Source organism: Mobula hypostoma, chromosome 3, assembly GCF_963921235.1.
Source record: "Mobula hypostoma chromosome 3, sMobHyp1.1, whole genome shotgun sequence".
Taxonomy (NCBI): Eukaryota; Metazoa; Chordata; class Chondrichthyes; order Myliobatiformes; family Myliobatidae; genus Mobula; species Mobula hypostoma.
The window spans coordinates 84,240,707-84,268,029 of NC_086099.1; the positions used below are offsets into that span (position 1 = coordinate 84,240,707).

The window sequence follows — 27,323 nt, forward strand, 5'->3', positions numbered from 1 at the left end:
GATCTGTTAAAAATGACCTTTATAACCATTGATAGTTTTCCATCTGCCACACCAAAGCTTTTAATTAAAATCTAGTGAATGATATTCCCACCTCATTCACTCTTTTGTTATCAATATTTTACATACTATACTATATGCTGATGTCTGATTGATCAAAGCACACATAAAATTGTATACTAAAATAATATTGTATCTTTTAGAAGACCATTTTATACTACTTTATTTTCTTATGACTTAGTCCACTGAGTCTATGTCAACTCTCAACGCATTCCCATCAATCCCATTCTGATGTAGTATATTTTCTTATACATGAGTGTCAACTCCCCTAACCCCCAGTTTCCCTACCAAATAACTACAGCAGGGATCATTCACAAAAACTTAGAATCCATCAGTCAGCTTGCATTATTTGGATAGGGGAGGAAACCAGAGCACTCAGGGAAGACAAGACAGTCGTAGGAAGAACGTGCAAACTGCGCAGAGTGAGCAACAGAGCTCATGATTGTACCTGGGTTGCTGGAGCTGTGAGGTAGCAGCAGTACCTACCAAAGTATTGTGATGCTCACTTACTCGAAATATCTAAATTACATAATGTATGCATTAGTTCAGCAGCTTGATTAAGTTGAAATTGTAATTTGTAATTGATTAACAGTAAAAAAAAAGACAAACCGAGAGCAACATTTCAGTACATCATCAGGACTGAATGCAGGAAGGCATGATCAGAGTCCCATATTCCAAAGTAGGGTTCCTTAAGGTTGTCATAGCCGGGGATAAGCTCCCACTACCTATTAAATGCTCCCATTGGTGTGTGTCTCAAGTAGCCTCTGACAACCAAGTCCAGTTCCTGGGCTTCCTGGCCGGGTGGAACGATTTCTACTGACAGTTTACTGGCACCTTAAAACCAATCGCTTTGGGAAGATGGTTGTTAGCTCATCTAGGGAAAGGAAATCTGAACTCAGACCTCCACAACACATACAAAATGCTGGAGGAACTCAACAGGTCAGGCACCATCTATGGAAAAAAGTGAACAGTCTATGTTTTGGGCCAAGGCCTTTAATCAGGACTGGAGAAAAAAGTTGAGAAGTCAGAGTAAGAAGCTGGGGGTAGGGGAGGAAGAAGTACAAATTAGTAGGTGATAGGTGAAACCAGGGGAGGGGAAGGAGTGAAGTAAAGAGCTGGGAAGTTGATTGGTGAAAAAGATAAAGGGCTGATGATGGGGAATCTGGTAGGAGAGGAAAGAAGGCCATGGAAGAAAGGGAAGGGGGAGGTGCACCAAAGGGAGGTGATTGGTAGGTAAGGAGATAAGGTGAGAGAGGGAAATGGGAATGGAGAATGGTGAAGGAGAACGGGGGGCAATTACTGGAAGTACGAGAAACCGCCGCTGCTTTGCAGTTATTCCCACTCATGAGGAATACTTCAGAAGTAAACCCTAAGGGAGAATTCGGAGCTGGAGTTCCCAAGGCAGTCCTATGTTGCATTCAATGCTGACTGGCAACTCCTGCAATGCTGCTGGTGCCAAACTGTAGCGGCCTGTGTCATTCCTTTGGATTCATCAGCTACTTGGAGAGAGGAGAGCCTGCCGAATGGGCAACAGTATGCTCCGCATGTCGTACTGCCCTGGCTTGAGTGTTGACTTGCGTATCACGTAGACAGCTGGGATGCAACATCCTTGGTCGACCCTGACCAACAGCAGACCTCACTGGGTGAAGATGGGCATGAATCATCTTTTCCCCGTGCCTGAAGGAGGTATTGGGCACTTTTTATCTATAAGTAAAAGACTAAGCCTACACTGACAGTCCCTGCAACAAAATTGTTTGCACTTGTATAGCTATCCTTATAGTTTGCTTTTAGGCAAATAATAAAGTTAAACTACCCTTCTAATAGATGCCAGCTCATCCACATGCACCAAGAGTCCTGAGTCCAATAACCTGGCTTCAACTTCCAGTTTCCGTTCCCTTGACCAATGCCCATTTATTCTTTTACCGCTCTTCAGTCACACCCTGAAACCTGTTCCTGCCCTCAGTGTCATATACTCTGTCAAATAGGCTCCTGATTACATCTGATGAATACCACAGGTATCTGTCCATATATTGTATTTGGAACGCTTGTTCTACAAAAGAATTGGACCTACACTTTCTTGCCTCCTGTTGTGAAGTTATATAGCTTATGAATGGAATCCAATTCACTTTCAGTCATGACAGTTCAAAAGGCTTAAATTGAACCATCCAAATATCTATCTGAGTGAAACAGCTGGCATGGCAATGATCTGTTCAGGTTGTCATCCCCCAAATCAAAATTCAAAATATCTGGTGGAGTATTAATATCAACAGCAGCAAGAGATGAAATACCAGTGTCCTAGAAATAAATGAGGTGCAAACAATGGAAAGATGAAACAGAAGCAAGATTAACATTTCTGAAGTTTACACGATATTGTAGGCAGAAATTAATGTGCACCCTTTGAAAGATTGCGGTCCCAGTTACTTTAAAGTGTCTAAATTACACTCTATGCCTAAAGCAACAGAATCAAAGAGATTCCACAAAGTGATAAGTGACCTCCATCCATCCTTTGGATAGGTCCTTAAGTCACAGCCATTGCTGTGAGTTATCCAGCCAGCCAGTATGGTAGATTTCAGCTACATAATTACATTTTTGATTATGTTCATTAGACTATGAGGATTTATGGGTCGGAGTTATTTTGCTTTTTGTAGTTATTAGCATAATTGTTATGCAATGCATCGCCAGGTCAACTAACAGAGGTGTTAGAAATACTGTAGATCAAGGTTATCAGTTTAATCATTTGAGCATCACTAGGCAAAAAGCATATTTACATAATTTTGATTTAACATTTAAGGCATTTAAGGCCTGTTATAGTGGAAATCCAAAAGGAATTAGAGAGGTAATCTTCATTCACCTCACCACTTATAACAGTCACCTCAACTGCATATGTTCAATTGCTTAGTATGAACTTGAGTTCAAGGTTTAAAGTAAATTTATTATCAAAGTACAAATACTGTAAGTCACTATATACAACCCTGAGATTCATTTTCTTGTGAGCATACTCAATAAATCTAAAGGAGAAGATGGTGGCACGAAAGCCCCAAATCCTCGGCTTTGCCTATTGCCTGTTGCCGGGGCCGGGGTCGAAGCGCTCGGCAGAGATGGTGGTCGGTGCTTGGTCTCGGAGAACTGGTCGGAAGCTCAGAGTTTTCGGATGGACTCGGAGTCAGACTGTGGTCGGATGCTTCCAGGATGCTGCATCGGCAAGTTTGCAGCGCTGGAAGTTCGCCGTCTGCGTGAGATGATGGGACTTTCGAGAGACTTTGAGACTTTTACCGTGCCCCTAGTCTGTTCTTATCAAATTATGGTATTGCTTTGCACTGTTGTAACTATATGTTATAATTATGTGTTTTTTGTTAGTTTTTTAAGTCGGTTTGTCATGTATTTCTGTGATATCATTTTGGAAAAACACTGTATCATTTCTTAATGCATGCATTACTAAATGACTAATAAAAGAGGACTGCATGTCCTCATAATCAAAAAAAAAATCTAAAAACCATAATAGAATCAATGAAAGACCACAGCAATAGGGTGGACAGCTAGTGAGCAAAAGACCACAAAATGGTAATACAGAAAGAAAGAAAGAAAGAAAGAAAGAAAGAGAGAAAATAATAATAAGTAAGCAATAAGTATAAAGAACATGAGATGAACAGCCCTTGAAATTGAGTTCATAGGTTGTGAGAACAGTTCAGTGATGGAGCGAGAGAACTTGAGTGAAGTTATCCCCACTGGTTCAAGAGCCTGATAGTTGAAGGGTAATAACAATTTCTGAACCTGGTGGTGTGAGTCCTGAGACACCAGAGCCTACTTCCTGATGGCAGCAGTGAGAAGAGTGCATGACCTATGTGGTGAGGGTCACTGATGATGGAAGTTGCATTCCTGCAGCAACACTCTATGTAGATGTGCTCAATGGTGGGACGGGCTTTACCTGTAATGGACTGGGCCAATCCACTACTTTTTGTAGGATTTTTCATTCAAGGACATTGGTGTTTCCATACCAGGCTATGAAGCTGCAGGTCAATATACTCTTCACCACATGTCTACAGAAGTTTGTCAAAGTTTAGATGTCATGATGAATCTTCACAAACTTCAAAAGAAGGAGCAGCCATGCTTTCTTTGTAATTGCACTTAGGTGCTGCGCCCAGGACAGATCCTTTGAAATGATAACACCAAGGAATTTAATGTTGTTGACCTTCTCCACCTCTGATCCACGATGAGGATCTGGTTCAATGACCTCCTGCTTCCTCCTCCTGATTCGTCACTACATTTGACTCAGCCTATGAGAGTGGTGTCGTCAACAAACTTAAATATTCACACTCGCAGTAAGAGTACTTTTCTTTCATTTGCTACCTTTGAGTTAATGTACATATTATGATAGTAACCTTTTAGGAACTGGTGATAAATTTACTTTGTAACTAAATTAGCCTTTTGTAGCACCTCAATAGTTTCCTTAATAATTCTTTTCACTCTTATCCATGTAATATTCTTCTTAATGATTTGTTTCCACTGACTATATTTATCAGTATATTTATCAGTAAACTGGAAAGTTAGTTCAATTTAGCTCATGCTTCACAAAATATGATATATTGAAACAGTTTAACTGGAATATTTGTTTAATTAAGATTCATTTTAACACCATTTATAATTATTTCTAATGGCAAAAAGTTGGTTTTACTATTTCCTTACTTTCACCTCCCATCCCTCTAGCTCTTTTGTCTGAAAGGTCAGGCATAAGCCCAGATAAATGTCATTGAACATATGACAGATCTGATTATTAAGTTAGTAATCAATTGTTTTCTTTTTGATTGTGGATTAAAACGTTAGGCACTCTCAGAAGTTTCCAATATATAAATAAAATATCTTTTTTATTTTAAATATTGCTGCCAATAGACTTATTATTTGGTCTTTCCTGTACTCTGATTGTTTCTGATAATGTATAACCTTCAAAGATAGTCATTATGAACAAACACAAAATTTCAATCACGGAAATGGGAGAAGCTTGATTTTGATTCCATTCTTTATTCAAGTAGGAATGCATCCTGTTGACTTCAAATCTATTCCAGCTCATGCACGCCCACCTTCCCCTGCTCTGACTCAATCACGCCATCATTTACATTTTGGAATTTTTGTTTTGGAACTTAATTTGGAATGGCTCACAATGGACATTGTTCACATTTTGGTTTGCGGTTATGTGAATATCTTAAAATTGGCATAACTTTTTTTAACCATCCGTCTAAAGGTTCAAAGGCTCATTTTTTAATCAAAATATGTAAGCAGAATATAACCCTGAGATTCATCTTCTTCAGATAGCCATGAAGTACAGAAAAACTACGAGTCATTCAAAGAAACATCCACCTCCTTCCGCCAGAAAAAAGAAAAAAAAACTCGCAAACCCCAACCCCCCCCAACCCATCCCTGACACAAAAACTAACAGTTTACCTTCTCAAACATGACAGCTAAAACATCAAACCCCTAACTCCCAAGAACTTCACAGGCAAAAAAATCAACAATAACATCAAACCCTCAACCTCCCTCACACACAAAAATTTAACGGGTCCCTCACATGAGAAAACACCAACAAGAACATTAGAGCTCAAATCCTCAAACCCTCCCTCACCCAATAAAGTAACATATAACCCTCCTGCTAATCAGCAACAAGAATGAAAGCACAGAAGAATTGAAGGAGACCAATATAAACTACAGTCCACACCAATAATCACATGTCTCAGAATTTCAAAAACATCTTCTGTCAGCATCAGGGATAGGGACAGCTTGAACTCAGTCCTTCCATGGGGAGTGACTACTGACCTGCAGCCTTCATCTGCCGACCTGCGGCTGCTTGACCTCTTGCCCGACCCGTGAAGGGCAACAGTCGACTTGACGTGACCACTTGACCTTGTTTTAATATGGGTACAGCCAATCCGTCATATTTATTTTGGTTGAAATCACTGTTGGAGCATTTATGTCAATTTTTTTATTTCTTATAAAAAATTAAAATCACATTCTCTTGAAATTGGCACATAACTACTACCTGATCCTCTGTATGATTGAATGGAACTGAAATTCAATGTTTGTCATAAAAAGCGCATTTATTGTATTTGTATTCATAGTCTGGAGGATATGGATTCTGGAAGAAAGCAGGAGTCTTTACTAAATAATAGCAGATGAGATCAACTTTAAAAGCCCTGATGCTGAAATGGCTATTTCATACAATTATTATATCCATTGAAAATAAGTCAAGCATAATAGTTTATCTGTTTATCAGTAACATGAGTTTTATGAAAATGGACAAATCATTCTGCTGCTACTGATTTTTAAAATGTTGGCTAAAAACTGTTTAGTAATTTCCCTGTTACGTTATTTTATTGATGATAGGAAAAATGTTAAGGATGTAAATGCATTTTGAAAACCAATAATTAACCAACATTGTCATGAGTGATAGGTGGTGGAGGTGTCTCTAACAAGGAAGTATCAGGTACTCCTTCCCTCCACTAGCCTGCAGGTCATGCTTGGACAAGGTGCAGCAACTGCTTAGCCCCTTGATCAGGGTCACAGAAAGCCATGGAAGCAAGTGGTGGATGGCCATATGAGCAGCTGGTGCATACAACAAATCCTACTAACCACCAGGCAGACAATCTCTGAAGAGTATTGATAATGGCTGGGTCACGCTCTTGTAAAGACTCTGCCTAGAAGGAGGCAATGGCAAAGCACTTCTGTAGAAAAAATTGCCAAGAACAATCATAGTCAAAGACCATGGTCGCCCACGTCATACGACACAGCGCTGAAAGATGATGAGTCGGAAATGGATTTAGCAGAAAATGAAGTATATATAATATTCTTGCATCGATGGTGTTATGATCTCATCTACAGTGATGAGAAAACCAACAGATAAAGTGAAGGATTTAAAATGGAATTTCAGAAAGAGAAGAGGGAGCATGACAGTTCTGTCAGAACTGCTGTCAAAACTATTACTTCTCATTTTTCCAGGGTTTTCTCCTAGAATATGTCATTTTAAGATGCTTTTTTGCATCCTTAATAATATTAGGCAGGTTTGTGAGATGGCTTTGGCTGTGTTGTGATATCCTAATTCTAATTTTAAGGAAGTACTCCACAGTACAGAATTAGATCTAAATGTGAACAAATCAATTGCTGAGGCTGGTGGTTGAGACATTAATCAAAAAAGCAAGATTTTCTCCTGGTTCTAAGAAGGGTACACTATATTTGGCGATGGGGTAAAATCTTAAACATGTTAATTTGGATATGGAAAATTTCTCCTGAATTTATAATTAGTGTATTATTCAGAATCAGAATCAGAATCAGGTTTATTATCACCGGCATGTGACATGAAATTTGTTAACTTAGCAGCCGCAGTTCAATGCAATACATAATCTAGCAGAGGGAGAGAAAAAAATAAATAAAATAAAACTTAATAATAAATAACCAAGTAAATTAATTATGTATATTGAATAGATTATTAAAAATGTGCAAAAACAGAAATACTGTATATCAAGAAGTGAGGTAGTGTCCAAAGTTTCAAAGTCCATTTAGGAATTGGATGGCAGAGGGGAAGAAGCTGTTTCTGAATCGCTGAGTGTGTGCCTTCAGGCTTCTGTATTTCCTACCTGATGGTTACAGTGAGAAAAGTGCATGCCCTGGGTGCCGGAGGTCTTTAATAATGGACACTGCCTTTCTGGGACACCGCTTCCTAAAGATGTCCTGGGTACTTTGTAAGCTAGTGCCCAAGATGGAGCTGACTAGATTTACAACCTTCTGCAGCTTTTTTCGGTCCTGTGCAGTAGCCCCTCCATACCAGACAGTGATGCAGCCTGTCAGAATGCTCTCCACAGTACAAATATAGAAGTTTTTGAGCATATTTGTTTTCCTCAACTTAATGCAAAGAAACACAGTATTTAACATGAATAAAAGGTGCACAGTTAGAAAATATAGCATGAATTCATTCTGTTATCAAAGTTGCTATCTATACTTCTGATTACAGTTGTTATCTCCTGCATGTTGATTATCAGATTACTCTTTTTTTTTCCCTGATGAAGAGCTTAATGTAAACCAAAAGCAAGTGGAAATGCTCAGTAGGTCAGGCAACATCTGATGAGAGGGAAACAAAGTTGTTCATCTTTCAATAGTTCTCAGCTTTCAACAGTATTTTCTGCATTCAGTTCAGATTTCTCTGTAAGAAATGCTTAGTGTTTTTTAACTCTTCCTTATTTGATATATATTATGTATCAGAGCTGAGGAATTGTTTACCCTTCTTTGCTCTCGGTGCTATGTTGCTTTCCTAGTTACTTTATCACTTACATACTTCACATACATGAGGAGTAAAAATCTTTGTTATGTCTCCGTCTAAATGTGCAATGTGCAATTATAGTAATTTATAGTAAATATTATGTACAACAGGACAGTCAATTTAACATAGAAATACAATTGTATCAGCGTGAATTAATCAATCTGGTAACCTGGTGGAAGAAGCTGTCCCAGAGCCTGTTGGTCCTGGCTTTAATGCTGTGGTACTGTTTCCCGGATGGTAGCAGCTGGAACAGTTTGTGGTTGGGGTGACTTGGGTCCCCAATGATCCTTTGAAGCCCTTTTTACACACCTGTCTTTGTAGGTGTCCTGAATAGTGGGAGGTTCACATTTACAGATGTGCTGGACTGTCCACACCACACTCCACAGTGTCCTGCAATTGAGGGAAGTACAGTTCCTATACCAGGCAGTGATGCAGCCAGTCAGGATGCTCTCAACTGTGTCCCTGCAGAAAGTTCTTAGGAATCATGGAGCCTATACAAAACTTCTTCAGCCTTCTGAGGTGATCGAGGCGCTATTGTGCTTTGTACAGAACATGTGAGATCTTCAGTGATGTATATGCCAAGGAACTTAAAGTCTCTCAACCCCAGATCCACTGGTGTCAATAGGGATGAGCCTGTCTCCATTCCTCCTGTAGTCCACAACCAGCTCCTTTGTTTTTCTGACATTGAAGGAGAGGTTGTTTTCTTGACACCACTGTGTCAGGGTGATGACTTCTTCTCTGTAGGCTGCCTCATTATTATTTGAGATAAGGCCAATCAATGCAGCATCGTCAGCAAATTTAATTAGCAGATTGGAGTTGTGGGTGGTGATACAGTCATGGGTATACAGAGAGTAAAGGAGGAGGCTTAGAACACAGTCCTGAGGGGCACCTGTGTTGAGGGTCAGAGGGGCAGAGGTGAAGGAGCCCACTCTTACCACCTGCCGGTGATCTGACAGGAAGTCCAGGATCCAGCTGCACAAGGCAGGGTGAAGGCTGAGGTCTCTGAGCTTCTTGTCAAACCTGGATGGAATTATAGTGTTAAATGCTGAACTGTAGTCCAAGAACAGCATTCTCACATAAGCATCCTGCAGATGTGTACAGACAGTGTGTAGAGCTGTGGCTATTGTGTCATCTGTCGATCGATGGTGTTGGTAGGTGAATTGTAGGGGGTCCCGTGTGGGTGGTAGCATGCTGCAGATGTAGTCTTTGACCCAGCCTCTCAACGTATCATACTGGTTTGTAATGTATCTGTGAAGCCATATTTTGACAGAAGCATAATACTACATTATTACAGAATCATAATAAACAGTAATTTTTGAATCAGATTTTATTTCAAAGTAAATGAGCCCAGAAAACATTCATAGTAGTAGGGGTAGAAAATCTGTAGCCAGTTGAAGTGATATTTCTTGATCCATCTGAAAGGCTAATGACACCACTAAAGTACTATATAATGGATTTTGATGTAAAAACAAACATTCAACTTTTCTGGTGGTCAATAATGATTCTCAGCCATTATTAACATTGTGTAATGAGATCCCATTCAACAAGGAGAAATGTCACAGAGGAGAGGTGCGGTAGCATAAAGCACAGAAGGTAGACATCGATTTGTCATTAGACTCACTTACGGTTGCAGATCATATAGAAGATCAGACCATGAAAGGATGCAGAGATGGGCCACTGGGCAATAACAAAATTAACATTACAGTCCAATTGGATACAAAGTGGCTCACTTGGCTAGGCACAAAAGCAAAGTTCTTACTTAATTTTGATTGAGATAAATCTAGAACAGATGACATCCATTGCTCAGCTGTGCTGCACGCTTAGCACAATTTATCTTGCATTATAGTTCTGACAAATATTTTAACAGATCTGTAAGTACATTTAGTTAAGGTGACTTCATCTACAGTATATTTAATTTGATAATTCTTCATCTGTTTTATCAGAAACTTCCGAGTCCTCTGTGAACTGGCCCCCTGAGGCTTTAGAGAACGTATCTGTTTTGAGACACACAGATAAACTAAATTCTAGTTGTAGCTTTGTGCGCTGGAGAATATCTTTCAAGACCAAAAGTTGCAAAGGAATTTCTTTCAGTTTCTTTTAATGGATGTCAAACTATAAATGTCAGATGATCTGTAAACCCACGGGATTCTTTCACTTTTATTCTCATGAGAAATTTGTAGATTTGTTTGTCACTTTATTTTAAACTTCAGACCAACTTCAGATCAATGACAATTTTAATTGAATTGAATTGACTTTATTTCTTACATCCTTCACATACATGAGGAGCAAAAATCTTTATGTTACATCTCCATCTAAATGTGCAATGTGCAATCATAGTAATTTATAATAAGTAGAACAGTCAATGTAACATAGAAGTACACTCAGATCAGCGTGAGTTAATCAGTCTGATGGCCTGGTGGAAGAAGCTGTCCTGGAGCCTGTTGGTCCTGGCTTTTATGCTGCGGTATCGTTTCCCAGATGGTAGCAGCTGGAATAGATTGTGGTTCGGGTGACTTGGGTCCCCATTGATCCTTCTGGCCCTTTTTTTCTTTGCAAATGTTCTGAATCATGGGAAGCTCACAACTACAGATGAGCTGGGCTGTCCTCACCATTCTCTACAGAATCCTGCAATTAAGGGAGGTACAGTTCCCATACCAGGCAGTGATGCGGCCAGACAGAATGCTCTCAGTTGTGCCCCTGTAGAAAGTTCTTAGGATTTGGGGGCCCATGCCAAACTTCCTCAACCGTCTGAGGTGAAAGAGGTGCTGTTGTGCCTTTTTCACCACCCAGCTGGTGTATACAGACCACATGAGGTCCTCGGTGATGTGAATATTAACAAGGTCTGCAAGTAACTTGTTAAGAACAGGAGAGGCACACCTTAACTTCTCACAAGCAGTTTGTTATTAAGCTGTAATCAGTAAGTTCTTTTCCAAGACTAAAGCATCTTGGTGTGCAACAGATGAGAGATGATGAAGTGACTCGGTCTGAAACATTGACTGGTTATTCCTTTCCACAGATACTGCCTAACCTGCTGAGTTCCTCCAGCATTTTGTATGTGTTAATATAGATTCATGGCTTGTAGCACTTGGGATATCTACAACATTAACATGGTTAAAATGATGCTAGCTGCCTGAATGGATTCTTGTATTGTGCAGAAAGTGCTCTGGTATAAAGCTGTCCGCTTTTGAGAATTAGCATGGTGAAATTTAGAAGAAGGCTAGGTGTGAGAACGTATGCTCATTGATTCAGGTCTCACTTACTATCATTGCCTTGCAGAGAAACAAACATCTGCTACTGACGTGCCTTATTTAAATCTGTCAGATGCTCATGTTGTGGCTAGGGAAATGCATCTTCATGTTTTATGGTTGATTTGTGCTATGTTTCATACAAATTCTCTATAGTTGGAATTTAATTTGTAAGTTACCCAACAAATATTTTAAGTCTTTCTTCATTGATATACTTGTAGATTAATGGTAATCTGCAGATGATTTTGTCTTTGAGCTCTACTGCTGCCATAAAACAGCATGTTTCATGTCAACTAAGCCAATGGTAATAAGCCTGATTCTGACTCTTAGCCAGTAATTGTTTTGGGATCTACAATGTGCTGTGGATTTCTGCAGAGGTTATGTCAATTAATCAGGAGAATGATTGAAGACATTGCCAACATGAGTCTTTTCGGGTAGTTCAGAATTAATAAGATTTACCTACATTGATCAGAGGCAGCCGAAGACAGAAATCAGAGACTTTCAAAAGCCAATGAATTATTCTTATCATGAGTCTATAGACCCAGTGTTTTGCTTGGGCCTTTCATTGCATCTTCCACTGAGCAGCTTATTTTTATTTTATGAAATCCAGAAAATCAGTCAAAGCTGTAAACGTCAGGGAGATAAGAATGTAATTTATGATGAAAGGGGCTAACATAATTCATCTCCCCATACTTTAAATATTTAAGTAAAGAAGTTTCCCCCAATAACACTATATATTTTTGTAATTAACTCATGCTTATTTCTCTAAGCACCAGCTCTCCCAGATTCTTCTTTTCGTCAAAACCAGCGTTTTCATTTCTAGAGACGAGAGCCCCAGACTACTCAGTTTATGAAGATACTGGCAAGAATGACACAGTAGCACAGCGGTTAGACTACTAGACAAGGTCCTTGGCCCAGAGATATTAGGTAGACATGAAGAATTTAAATTTAAATGAAACATTACCAATAATAGTAATAGTATCTTTACTAAATTGATATAAATCCCCAGTTGGTTCAGTAATTCCTTAAGGAAAGAAATCTAGTAAACTTGAAAATAAAAAAAAAATCCAGATGTTGCATATCTGAAATTTAAATAGGTAGTGATGGAATGTTCAACAATTCAGACAGCATTTGTGGAAAGAGAAAGAGTTCATGTTTTAGGCTAAAGACCTTTCATCAGAACTGAGGAATCTTCAGACGGAAATATTAGCTATTTCCCTTTTGTTGTGGGGAGCCAGGTTCATATGTTCTTTGACTGGGGACAGAAGAGACTCACTGTCAGTAAGTAGGTTAACTATTTACTCATACTTACAGGACAAAACAGACTCTAAGCATTGAGTAAACCCTTCAAGCTAAACTCAAATACAGATACTCATCTAAAATAAGCACTCAAAGTAGCAGTACAAAACTGGCACTCAGCATACACACAATGGCAAGTACGTCATTAAAGTGTGCACCTGAGCTTTCTGCACTGCACTACATCCCCTACAGTTTACCGTTTCCCCGGCAACCCGAGCAGAAAAGTGATCACACGGTTACTGTGCAATAGATTTAAATCCTACTGGTGCCGTGAGGTCATCAACTGAACGGAAGCTAGCAGGAGGAGCTGCAAAACTCCTTACACAGGCCATTCCCCACCTCCCTTGGTGGCTTTCAATGAGCAATTAAGACCCTTACAGCAACATCTCACTAGTTAATTTTTATTTTATTTAGAGATACAATGGGGAACAGGTCCCTCGTGTCATTTCTTTTCTGCTAACAGGACAATGCCTCTGTTGCCACTTTAACCATTCATTTTAGAGCAGTGTTGCATCCTCATTCCAGACACATGAGATTCAAACCACAGTGGCTCAGCGTGCCAAAAGGGCACACATAATTTCACTATGCAACCCAAAGTAAAAGCCATGAGAGTAAGAGACAATAGACAATAGGCGCAGGAGTAGGGCATTCAGCCCTTCGAGCCAGCACCACCATTCACTGTGATCATGGCTGATCATCCACAATCAGTACCCTTTTCCTGCCTTCTCCCCATATCGCTTGACTCTGCTATCTTTAAGAGCTCTATCTAACTCTTTCTTGAAAGAATCCCGAGAATTGGCCTCCACTGCCTCCTGAGGCAGATCATTCCACAGAACTACAACCCTCTGTGTGAAAAAGTTTTTCCTCAACTCCATTCTAAATTGTCTTCCCCTTATTCTTAAAATGTAGCCTCTGGTTCTGGACTCCCTCAACATCAGGAACATGTTTCGCGCCTCGAGCGTGTCCAATCCCTTAATGTTTCAATTAGACCCCCTCTCATCCTTCTAAATTCCAGTGTATAAGAACAGTAGTTCTGAGGCATGAGGAAAAGGCTTTTTAAGTAATGTGTTCAAAATGAAAAGGAAACTTTGGACTTTCCTCAGAATGATTTTTACTCTCTTCCTCATAAATTAAGTAAGTAGTGCAAAAAGAGAGAAAAAGAGTAGTGAGATAGTGTTCATGGGTTCAATGTCCATTCTCTAGCTCCTCCCTGATGGTAGCAATGAGAAGAGGGCATGTCTCGTGTGATAGGGGACGTGAGCTTGTCCGTTATTACACCAATTCACTTAAGTTGAGACTGGGATAGAAAAGTCCCCTGAGTGGCATCAGTGGTTGTAAACGTATAAGGGAAAAACTAATATCATGTGAAGGGGGAAGAAGAAAACAAGCAAATTCTGCGTAAGAAGTGGTGAATAAGAGCAGAGAATGGAAGATGGACAAGTTGGTAATTGAGACTGCTTATTGCCTGGAGGCAACAACAAGGTACAGGTCGTAACATGCTGGGAAAAGGGGAAAACAATACACGTTCATTGATGTTAGACAAGAGAAAGATGAGCAGCAAAGGAATAGAGAACTGAAGGGAATTAGATAGTGACACACAGTGACAGGCGCTCACTGGCATCTGTGAGGTGAGACACAGCACATGTCAGTAGGTAAATGGGTAGAAAATCAACTCCTTTCTAATACCTTCATGATCATTCATAGATGCTAAATAAATGAAAGAGAGGCAGCAGTCGAAGATGGGGCCCATAGAGAGCCATATTTATCAGACTCTAATGCAGACCATGTCTTTAGCAAAGCGGATGTGCTTTTGGATGTTCACCCAATCCGAGATTAAATGTGCAATTTTAAAGAAGAGAAAATAATACATTTGGCAAGCTCTCCTCAATATAGTGCTCCTGATACACTAATGCAATGGTTATCAATGTGGGGCATTTGCAACTCCCCATCTGCCAGGGGCCATGCTGGATTTTGTACTGGCCACAAGTAAAAATCTAGAAACACAGGAGTTTCTGAATTGGCCATGATATATTGACTATTTGAATGAAATATTACTAAACTATAAAGATATAAATAAAACAGAAATTAATGTAAGTAATTTAATTGTAACCCTGAATGAAGTGAATGGGAAAATATGGTTGATGTTGCAAATGAGTGTGTATGCAACAGGACACTGGTTCTGGTTGCCTTCCACTGACTTATAAAATGTGACATCATATTTTTCGACAACTTTATGAGGAAAGCAAAGAAGATTTTGAACAGCTACTAATGTGTACAGATGTCAGATGTTTATCTAAAGTTAATTGTCTGCATCGTTTAATTGCACTTTGATCATAGAGTCATAGCATAGAAACATGCCCTTCAGCACATTTAGTCTGTGCCAAACTATTTAAACTGCCTACTCCTGTTGGTCTGTACCAGGACTATAGCTCTCCATACCCCTGCCATTCATGTACCTATCCAAACTTCTCTTAAAAGTTGAAATCGAGCTCGCATGCACCACTTGCACTGGCAGCTCATTCCACACTCTCATGACTCACTGAGTAAAGAAGTTTCCCCTCATGTTCCCCCGATCTTTTCACTTTTCACCCTTAACCGATGACTTCTAGTTGTAGTCCCACCCAACATAAGTGGAAAAAGCCTAGTTGCATTTACCCTATCTATACCCATCATAATTTTGTATACCTCTATCAAATCTCCCCTCAATCTTCTATGTTCCAAAGAATAAAGTACTAAAAGCTTTTCTTATAACTCAGGTCCTCTAGTCCCAGAAATATCTTGTAATTTTTTTCTGTACTCTTTCAACCTTATTTACATCTGTAGGTAGGTGACCAAAACGGCACAATACTCCAAATTAGGCCTCACCAATGTTTTATACAACTTCAACATAACATCCCATCTCCTATACTCAGTACTTCTATTTATAGAGGCCAAAGTGTCCAAAGCTTTGGGATGGTACAGTAGCATTTCTAAGTAATAAGCAGCTTGGAGTACAAATTGTCACTGCTATCTGACATAATTTATCTGTCAGATATATTTGAAAAGTTGAATTTATTAAACGAACAGTTACAAGAAAAGATCTGCAATCTCATATCATACAAAGCGGCGATGACTGCTTTCCTTGGAAAGCTGAAACTTTTCAGCAGGAATATTGAACATTATGAGTTTATGCAATTTCCTTCACTGGCCACTCTTAAAATAAAATTACAAGATGATGATCTAATTGTACATGTTGATCATTTGAAACAACTGCACACTGATATAGAATTTTTGGTTCGGAGACCTGCTGGAGATGCACATTCCAGATTGGATGGTGGACACATTTGGGTGAATGTGAATGATATTGACACCACATTACAAGCATGTGTTATTCAGCTGCAGAGTGATATAACAGCTCAAGCAAAATTCAATCACAGCAAGAAAAATCGCTGGATTACTAGTGATATTCAAAATAAGTTTCCAAAAGCTCTGGGAGAAAGCAAAGTTGTTTTTAATTGGACCTCCCACCATTTATCTAGTTGAATGTGATTTTAATCAAGCTCTTCACCTGCTATCAAAACCTCGTAACTGTCTTAAGGTTGTGAAAAGAGGAGATCTTCGATTATCTTTAACCAAGTTGCAACCAGATATTCAAAAACTTGATAGTTTACACCAGTCACAAGGATCTCACTAAATATCCAAAGTAACAATATGTAACAACACTTGTTCATTCCTGGTTGGAAGAATATTATATATGTTATAAATTGAGTATCATATTCAGACCTTTGAAATACTTTTATTTTTCATATATGCCTGTGTCATTATATTTAACAACAATAATAGCTACAGTATAACCTGTTAAAACAGAAATATTGACTGTATATTAGAATAATTAGCACAGTTGATAAAAAAAATGGGGACTATGGAGGGTGGGGGCTGCAGAGGTAAATGAAAGTCATAAGTGTGCCGCGAGAAGGAAAAGATTGAGAACCAATCCATTAATACAACTATGATTTGAAATTTTCAGCTTTAACCTGTTTAAAATGAGGCATTTGATTGTTAGAATCATGGATAGCAACTGACTGATTCCACTTGGTATGCATGGTCAGTGGCCTGACAGAAGTGAGTAATGATGGACGTGTAAAAGAACATGCTAAAATAGAGCAGTATCAATATCCCCAGTAGAGTGATACTTGTGAGGTGTTGCTCATCAGTAGGGCACATGCAAGTGAGTCACTACACTGTTAAGGGCAAGATCTTCGACAGTTTTGCTAAGCAGAGAGATCTTGGGATCCAAGTTCATGGTTCCTTGAAAGTGGCTACACAGGTCGATAAGGTTAGGCCACGTCTGGAGTATTGCACACAACTCTGGTCACCCCCATTACAGGAAGGAGAGGGTGCAAAAGGGGTTCACCAGGATGCTGCCTGGTTTAGAGGGCATGTGTTATCATGAGCGGTTGGATAAACTTGGGGTGCTTTCTTTGGAGCGTTGGAAGCTAAGGGGAAATCTGATTGAGGTATGTAAGATTATGAGTGACATAGATAGGGAGGACAGAGAGTATCCGTTTCCCAAGTTTGAGAGGCCTAACACCGAGGCATGCATTGAAAGGAAGGGGGGTGTGTTAGGTTCAAGGATGATTTTACTCAGAGAGTCGTGGATGGCTGGAATGCACTGCTGATACGGTTGTAGGGTCAAGACAATAGAGGGCTTTAAGAGATGTTTGTATAGGCACATGGATATAAAGAAGTTGGAGGGAAATGAACATGCTATAGGTAGGTGGGAAGAGTGTTTGGGTGTTTTTAATTTGCTTTTTAGCTGGTTCATCACAACATTGTGGGCCAAATGGCCTGTACCTGCGCTGTACTCTTCTACGTTTTATTTCAGTTTGATGATCTTTCATCAAAATATCCCATCTGACAAAACTGGAAAGATAATTGAGATAACATTTAGATCATCGCAGCATGGGATCTTATTTGTTCATAGACAAGATATTTAAAGACTATTACTACAAGATTCCATTCAACAAAAGGATAATGACTTGAAAGACACCACAATTTCCACAGCAGTTATAAATCTGTTTGTAATACCAGGAACTCCTTAGCAAACCTTCTGGCAGTTTTACTTCTGCTCTAGATCTTAAGGTTTAGAAATCCCTCAGTAAACCTCATTGCGGTTCTCTCCTCCTTTAAATCTGCCTTGATGGCTAAGCTTTTTGGTAAACTGTCATTGGTCTTGATATACCTTTATGTGGTATGTGACTAATTTTGTCTGCTAATGTTCCTGAAAAGCAAGCACCTTGGGATGTTCTAATACGTTAATCGTAATGTTTAAATCTGTTTTTGGTGGTTCTGTGCAATGGCATTGTTATGCTGCATGCATGTGTCTGATATCTATTTACAGCAATTTAGAGCCAATATACACAAATTATGCTGCCAGATTGAATAATACTGTGCTAGGAATGGTGGTGATTCTCATGCAGTGTTGGAATTCACATTGGTAGCCCTCCAAAGCATTCAAAGAAACAATAATTCTTAGGTAATATGAAGCAAATTATTTTCTAGTTAACCAAGAAAATGGAGGCATTTCATTAATTGCTTTATACCAGTTGTATTTACTGCATGGATACTGTAAAAGTTCTTTGCTCACCAGAATTCAAACTGCAAACTACAAAACAAACAGCTATGCTTTAAATACAGAGAATCTGGTAATATCATCAGTGCAGACTTCATGAATCTTTGTAAATTATTTATCAAATATTAATTACAATATAAAATGTTAAAACATTGAAATAACTAGAATTACTGGGATTTTTCTTTAATATAAGCCTATGAAAAATAAAATTTATATTTCTTGTTTGAACTTTTTGACACAGTAACGTATAACTACTTAATTGAACTTACTTCAAAAGAACCCATTTGTTCTACATTATCCAATATTTTTTTTTTGCTTCAAACATAGTCCCAAAGGAGTTTGTTTGGGTAGTTTTTTAAAAATATAGTCGTAGAAAAAATCACAGACCATTGCGATCTGTTGGTGAAGCATTTCATTAGGGTTTTCAGTTCAATAATCAGCTAGCTTTGAGCTATGATAATCCATGTGCCTGACGCAGACTAGTTGTTATTACAATCTACAATTGCAACTCAGATAGCCAAAGGTCAGCATGTTATTATGAATTCAGATTAACTCCAGTAATCTCTGGGGTTTCATTCCTTGCCCAGAAGATGACCAGAAATATTCTTAATATGATATTTCACAAAACCTTTGAGACGGAAATCATTTTGAGATATCTCCACTTTTTTTTGCAATTATTTCTTTGTAATGTCACAAAGACTGACAGGCTTAGAATGTCTCTTTTGGAAAGCAATTTTCAAATAATTTGAACTTTACCTAAAATATTTGCATCTCTTTCATGAACATGTCAGTAGCCCTTTAGCAGTCTTGAGATCAGCTAAGCAAGTGGAAACATTATTTTTTTCTGTTTTCCAAACATGCTTTTCATGTTGACCTTCAAAGCATAAAATTAAAATGAATTTTAAATTAGGATTGCTACAGCAGTCCTTTGGTTCTGATCTTCCTAACATCTTTTTCATGAATCAGGAGAATAACAATAAAATAACTTCCTTAAGGTTATACAATATTTAAAACTTCAATACAACCTAGTTATGTCCATTAAAACATTTAAAATAGTACCCATTTACCCATTTTGTATATGATGGCATTCAGTTTGCTGAATGCAGAGTTCTAAACTCATGAAGACTTTAAGCCCTATTCGATATAAATAGCCACAACTACTCTCACTAAAGGGAAATTATACTGTAACTACCAAATCTTCAATGTCTTGTTTACTTCCCTTTTTATTCTCCAGTGTGAGTTTAGTTGTCACTAGCCACTATTTGAGTGGTGAGTCCCCTCTCCCCGCCAAGAAGATACTTCCATCTAAAAAGTAGTTTTAAATACCATTCATTTATTTTCAGTGATATATGTTTAAAACCATACTCCATTCTTAAAACACATTTAAAACTCATAAGGAATTTCTATCTTATAAAACATTTCCAAATTACAAACCATTTCTAAAACATAAAGGATCTCCCAAACACAGGTACAATTCCAATTAACCAGAAAGACATACGAATGATGCAGATGAATGAATCATCCATTGCAGAAATCAACAGCTAGTGGAATGGATTCTAATTCATTAGAACAGCTCAAGGTAGTGGAGGTATAATTTGTCCATCTGTGCTGATCACCCGATCTTTGACTAAGCTGTTCCACTGTGAACACGATCTTTTTTGAGTCAACATGATGCTTTCAGATCAGGTCATGCATAGCATATACCTCTGCCGCACCGCTCAGGTATATTTCTGGGGTACTGGGGCTAGCGGCCCTTGTGCCTGTTATCGCTGAGCAGCAGTGAACCACCTGATTGGCCTGTCAGAGTGCTCTTTGGGAACTAGTTGACTTGATCAGCATTTCTGATCTGGCTATTGTTCACAATTGCACTTAATAAAAAAAACCCATGTGTGTTTCTTTTATTCTTCTTGATGTTCCTTACACCATTTCTAATAAGCCTGAACTGCTCTTTACATTTATTCCCTTTTTCTTTGCCACTTTGGTGACATCCCTCGAATCAGATATTTTCTCAGTACACTTTTTTACATAAATGGTCTAAGAGCGTTTTGAATACACAGTTCTAAGCTGTCCACCATTAATGCTGTAAAGCCAACATACTTGAGTGCATAAAACTTCCAATTTATTAATAGATCAGTTATTTGATATGCTAAATGATATTATCTATCTGATTTGTAAGCTTCCTTTAACTAAGTAACTTAGTCAGCATTGTCTGTTTTGAAACAAGCCAAATTAAATAGTTCATTGTCTTATACTGCACCTCTTGAACAGCAAGATAGGATGCTATGAGCCTGCAAGTCTGTGGTTCTATACAGAACTTGTTTGCAAAATGTTTATTAACTTCAAGCTGATTGCTGTTTTCATTTACATTTTAAGAACTCAAGACTGACTCCCGTTTAAGACCAGAAGCTAAACAACCATTTAATTTTGCAAGTGGTAGTGAAAAATATAGAGAAAAATAAAGGTTTGCCAAAAAAAAAACAACAAGCCCACTGGCCCAGGAAGCAAATATCCATCATGCGTAATTGAATAAAGATTCTAAATTAATGCAATTTGAGATGAGGGATTTATCAGTTGTTGATCAATATAAAGATAGAATTTAATCTGGTTATGTTGTGTAGGGGAAGGTAAGTCACTTTGTTGATTCATCCATTACTAGCTATTTATACAGTAAATCAACCTGACATTGGCAAAGAATTACATGTAACTAGTGAGGAATATACATCTAAATGGTTCCAAAGTACCTTTGCTCCGATGCTTTGTGATAATCAACAATGTATTATTGAACAATCAAATGGAAGGTAAAGTCACTTTTATAAAATGGCCAACAAATTGCTACAAAACCAACAAAAATTCAGTTTCTTCATAGAGTCAAAGGACCGAACAGGATAAAACCAGCCTTCATGGCCCACCACATCCATACTGACTATTTTGTCCTTCTACATCAGTTCTATTTGCCTGCATTATGTCCATATCATTTTGTGCCTTGTCCATTCAATTGCCTATTAAACATGGTGATTGTCTCTAACTTCACCTCCTCTTCTGACAGCCTTTTCCAGATCACATTACTCTCTACTTAAAAGAAACTTTCCTCGGATCCCTTTACAACTTCAATTTTCACCTTAAATCTATAGTCTTATTGTAGGGAAAAATCTTTGGTTATCCATCTTTGTTATGCCTCTCATAATTTTATTAACCTCTTATTATCCATGGAAAACAAGTCGAGCCCATCGTATTTCTACTAATAACAGAATTCCCCAAATAAGGACAACATATTTTCAATCTCCTCTGTGCTGCCTCCTGTGTCCTGTTACATTTTTTTAAATTTTTGCCCCAAGAAGTCCTGCCTGTCAGTTTGACCATGAAAGTGAACCTCTTTCAAATTCTGGTGATGGAGTCCTTCAGAGAGGAGACACAGTGTGACTTCATGCTGATAACCTGGTACTTCAAATCTAACCTGGAGCCATCCTTCATGAGTTTGTTAATTTTTCCTCTAGCTTGCTGGAATGTCAAGTTCTCACAAAAATGATAACCTGTTCCTATACAATAAAATTCAAGGAATTGGTCATAATTGAGATTTGCACTAGACCAAACAAGGACCTGCAATCACTCTCTTCAAGAGTTGGTTTCCTTGGATCAAAATGAGCTGCTTCTAGTTGAATTCCCATATAGATTCCGATCTTTCACTGGAGTAGCCCAAACAACAAGGGTAATGACCCTGCTTTCCCACAGTATTTCCCATAATTAATTTCCCATTTTTTAATCTTCCCACTGGAATTCATTTGAAAATCATCTTAATTTATCACACAACTCCTAGATGTAGAACCTTTATCTTTCTGAATCATGATTAATTCCTATTCCCCTCCTCTCTTCCCCACTTGTAAACGAATCTGCAGCATCTCTCTTGTAAAATATATTTTCTGTTCCTGTTTGTAATGTTGCTTCTCCCAGGAAACTTCTGTTCTTCTGTTGAGTAGGAAAGATCTATAATGTCCAACTTTTATCTACCCTGCCAAAGAAGCTATAGAAATACAGTGCAGAAACAGGAAAATGGATAAACTTTGCTCTCAATTGGACAGTGCCTGCTTCTGTCTGAATGCCTGGGGTGTATTAGTTACACGCTGTTGCGTTCTATTGGGTTTTGCAACTTTGTTGTCTCTAATGGAGCCAGGTTCAGTTCAAAAGCAAAAGCAAATGCAAAAATAAGGTCTGAATGTCCACCAATATATTTAGGAAATCACCAAAAGTTTTGCAAATGTAATTTTGTGAATATATTGCTGTATTTCCACCAAATAACCTTCTGGGTTTCTCTTAGCATCAGCTTGTCAAGAAAGCTCACCATCCTTAAATGGCTGAGTATTCTGAACTCACAGGCTTTCTAATAATAACAAATCAGTTTATTTTACCACATTTTTACTATGTTTTACAACCCAATCATAAGGATTTGAACGAAGTATGACTATTCTCCTAACAAGAGTTTGCCAATCTATATAAGGCAATCAATTCTTTTATATCTATTTTGACACACTAGATAGCAAACTTCAAATAGAATATTTATGAATCAGAATCCAAATCAGGTTTAATATCACTTGCATATGTAATGAAATTGTTTTGTTGTTTGGTATGTCATTGTTTTGTGACAGCAGTACAGTGCAATAAATAATATTAAAATTATACACATTATAATAAGAAGAATATGTATAAAAATTAAATTAAATAGTGCAAAAAGAGAGCAAAATAGTAAGGTAATGTACATGGATTCATTGTCCATTCAGTAATCTGATGGTGAAGGGGAAGAAACTGTTCCTAAAATGTTAAGTGCATGTGTCTTCAGGCTCCTGTATCTTCTCCTTCATGGTAGCAATGAGATGAGGACATGTCCTGGGTGATGGGGGTCCTTAATGACGGACGCCAACTTTTTGAAGCATCTTTTAAAAATGTCTTCTATGCTGGGGAGGCTAGTGTCCATGATGGAGCTCCCTGAGTTCGTCACTTTCTATAGCTTTTTCTGATCCTGTGCGGTGGCCCATCCCTATCAGATTGTGATGCAACCAGTTAGAATGCTCTCCCTGTAGAAATCTGTGAGAGTTGTTGGTGGCATACCAAATCTTCTAATGAAATAAGGCCATTGTCGTGTTTTCTTCGTAATTGCATCAATATAATGGGCCCATGATAGACCTTCAGAAATAGTAACACCCAGGAGCTTGAAATTGCTCACCCTTTCCCCACTGATCCCTGGATCAGGACTTTGTGGGTTCCCTTGATTTCCACTCCCTGAAGTCCACAAGCAATTACTCATCTTACTGATGCCGAATGCAAGGTTGTTCTTACAACACCTCTCAACTAACCTCACTCTTGTATGCCTTCTCATCACCATCTGAAATTCAGCCAACAATTGTGACATTGACAAATTTATAGATGGTGTTTGAGCTGTGCAGTCATGGGTGTAAAGAGAGTAGAGCAGTGAACTAAGGACACATCCTTGAGGTGCACCAGTGCTGATTGTCAAGGAGGAAGAGATGTTATTTTCAATCCACACTGACTGTGGTCTCCCGAGTTGGAAGTCAAGGATCCAGTTGCCAGTTGCAGAGGGAGGTACAGAGGTCCAGGTTTTGGAGCTTGTTGACGTACTGCGGGTATGATAGTGTTGAACACTGAGCTGTAATCAAAAAACAGCTCCCTGACATAGGTACTGCTCTTGTGTTGTGACCTGTGAACTGAAATGCCTATGTAACATGCTATTGAGCTATGCGGAAATGCCTGTTTAGCATGCTATTGTGCTAATCATTGCACTTTCCCAGATATTTTTCACATACGCCTTCTTTCTTTATAAACAAAGTTACTTATGTACTGGAAAATAAGAACCGAATTTTCAGGCTCAATGTGGCTGATGATGCTGATTATAACTAGCTCCTCCCTCCACCCCTTTATTGTAAGTGATTCCTGCAGCAATGCAAACCACTTCTGTCATCACTGAGGCTTTACTGCAGCCACCCAGTGAGATGGAGTGCTGCATAAGTAGCACCTAGGCTTCAGAAGGTGAATTCTGAGGCCCTACCCCAATACCGGCTGGTGGCATAGTGGCATCAGCACTGGACTTTGGGGCAAGAGGTCCCGAGCTGAAATCTGGCCGGCTCCCTTGCATGCTCTCCATCAGTGCCTGGGTTGAGTGTCGAGCTAGCAACTCGACCTTGTTAAAAAAAAGACCTGGAGAGGCCTCCACCAGGTTTCGGATGCCCAAGACACGCCATATGATGAGCATACCAAAAAGCTTGCCATGACGACGCCCTGACGACTCCACCAGGAGTTAAGGGTGCACACACACACACACACACACACACCCAATAGACCCTTAAGCTGTTGAAGGCAAATTGTTTTGTTAAAGACTATTCTCTGTTTCTAAACATCTTTGATAAAATCACATTTGTGAATTCCATACAGAACACTTGGCCAGCAGTTTTGTCCTGTACACTGACAAAATGGAAATGGAAATAAAAGGAGCATCAGTGACCTCACAATTGTTTTGTCAATGAGCAATAATGGTATTGATTGAGGTAATGGCAGGATAACTCACATTTCTGACTATCGACGTCAATGGTTTTAAAAGAAGAATGAGATATTAGGCTTTAGGAACATTTGGAATGTGCTCATAAAGATCTGACACAGTCCAGATTAGCCAGCAGCTGCCTTTTGTGTTGCAGATTTCTAAAATTCCATGAGAACGTATTCCTAGCAATTGGGTAGATTGCCATTTTGTACAGCAATTTGCACGGGCACTGAGAATGTTTGGAAAGTATGACTCTGCAAATCCTCTAATGCATGTCCTGATGTCAGAAGTGAACCAGCAGAAACTATGACCAGCTACAATAGCTCTCCATTAATTTAAGAAAAACTCGCTGTACTATTTTAACAGGGATTTGTTAGTGTTCAGGTAAATGGAAGGATAAATCTTAATTTATCTGATCATGATTGAATCTGGAAGTGTATTTATTGTTCTAAGTGTAAGATTGTTGAACCAAACAAATGGATTCATTCTCAAGCTTTGTGCTTTTACATCAGGACATATTTAATATTCTACAAAAGAACCATGTTATTTAATTTGATGTTAATTCTCAATCTACAACAGTTATAGTACTTTATGCTTACGGATGACCAGGAGAGAGCAGCAGTGCTGTGTTTAATACAAAACCCATTCTTGTTATTTTGTGAAGTGTTATGTTATTGATTCCAATCTCCCATGTGTTTTCGTTTTGTTTTACATTGACTTCAGTTTTCCTGGAGTATCCTGATGTCACACTTAGTCAATTGCAACCTTAGTCAAAAGCAATTGTTCTTGATTCACATCTTGAATTCATTTGTAACTATTGCTCTCATCAATTGCTTGATATCACATAAAGCAAACCAAATTGGCAAGAGGTTAGCTTGTATGATAGTGGTGATGTCAAGTGGAAGTCAAGTTGAATCATCTATTCAGCACTTCTGGTTGAACATAGATGTGAAGATTTGTTTGTACGACTCACATGCTGAGGCCTGCCATTATTGAGGATGGGGTTATTTCTGGAACCTCTTCATCCAGTTACTAGTTTAATTGTCCACTAGTATTCACAACTTAATATGGCAGAAATGCATAAAGTAGATGTGATCCATGAATTATAAAATATCTTGGCTCTATCTCTTGTACGTTGTTTCATATTGTCTTGTGTTGCAGCTTTACCAAGACAACACCTCATTGCATTTAGGTGTACCTCTGCCCACACCTATTAGACCGGAGTAGTTCCCTTGGCTTGATTACACTGGACAGCATTTTTTCTTGAAAGTATTGCTTCCTCAGAATTTTTTTGTGGTTATGATAGACAACTTGAAGCTGAACACAAATATAATTTCAGACTACTTGTATTATGTAGGAATTTGGAGAAACGAGAAATTAACTTCCATTGAATATAATGTGTTTGATTGCATAATGGTGGTGATGCATTGCAATAGTTCAGCTAATCTAAAATGTTTTGTGGACGATTTTCATTTGTATTCAGTGTTTGAAGCTTCTTGCTGAAGTGTCCAACAATAATCAGCCAGTGTGAAATAATTCCAGTCGCCTTAATACAATTTCTCCATGACCACGATATCCTGGTGAATCCTTTCACCATGTTTGTCGCTGACAGTACTAGAATTTGCAGGGAGGAAGTCTAAATGGGAATGCAGAAAATGAATCTTTGGTGATACGTTGCACTTCATAGTGTTGTATGCTTGAAGCATGTTGTCAACCAGCTACACGTAGTTTGGTGCTCTGTAGTTGCCAAGAAAATCCTTCTCTGGCTTACAGCTGGCTACAGATATTGACTATAAACCAAAGGTTCAATCAGAAACTCTGCCACCTTCATCAGGGATAACGCCTGAGCATGTCTAGTCCTGTGGCATTTATACCCTCGTAGTTCATCCTCCTGATTGGTTAGTCCTCACCCAAACAGGTTTCCGCTCTCCCACCTTGTTTACAATTGAATTCCAGTTCTTACTTAGAGTGAGAACTTCATCTTTGTTAAAATTCTTTTCCCTTAGTTTTATTTCAATGGCTTGCTTTACCAGGTGGTCCCAAAAGCAATTGGCATGGCACAGTGGTTTTGTGCCATCCAAGTCAAAGAAAGACAAAGGTCTCAGTCTAAGTAGGAATGGAAATTCGATTGTAAACAAGATGGGAGAGTGGAAATCTGATTGAATGAAGACTAACCAATCAGGAGGGATGGACTAGGGAGTTATAAATACCACCGGACTAGACATGACCAGGCATCATTCCTGATGGAGCTGGTAGAGTTTGTCATCA

General features: G+C 38.7%; 1 protein-coding gene and 1 long non-coding RNA gene across 9 annotated transcripts in view; both read left to right on the plus strand.

The window, feature by feature from the left end:
* Positions 1 to 27,323, plus strand: part of kcnip4a (potassium voltage-gated channel interacting protein 4a) — a 1,016,612-nt gene that overhangs the window by 766,408 nt on the left and 222,881 nt on the right. The gene's annotated exons all lie outside the window — the stretch shown is intronic.
* Positions 1 to 27,323, plus strand: part of LOC134344106 (uncharacterized) — a 106,469-nt gene that overhangs the window by 13,723 nt on the left and 65,423 nt on the right. Inside the window, exon 2 of the long non-coding RNA XR_010017361.1 lies at positions 4,187 to 4,376. This is a non-coding gene — a long non-coding RNA (uncharacterized LOC134344106). The remainder of the gene's footprint in view (positions 1 to 4,186; positions 4,377 to 27,323) is intronic.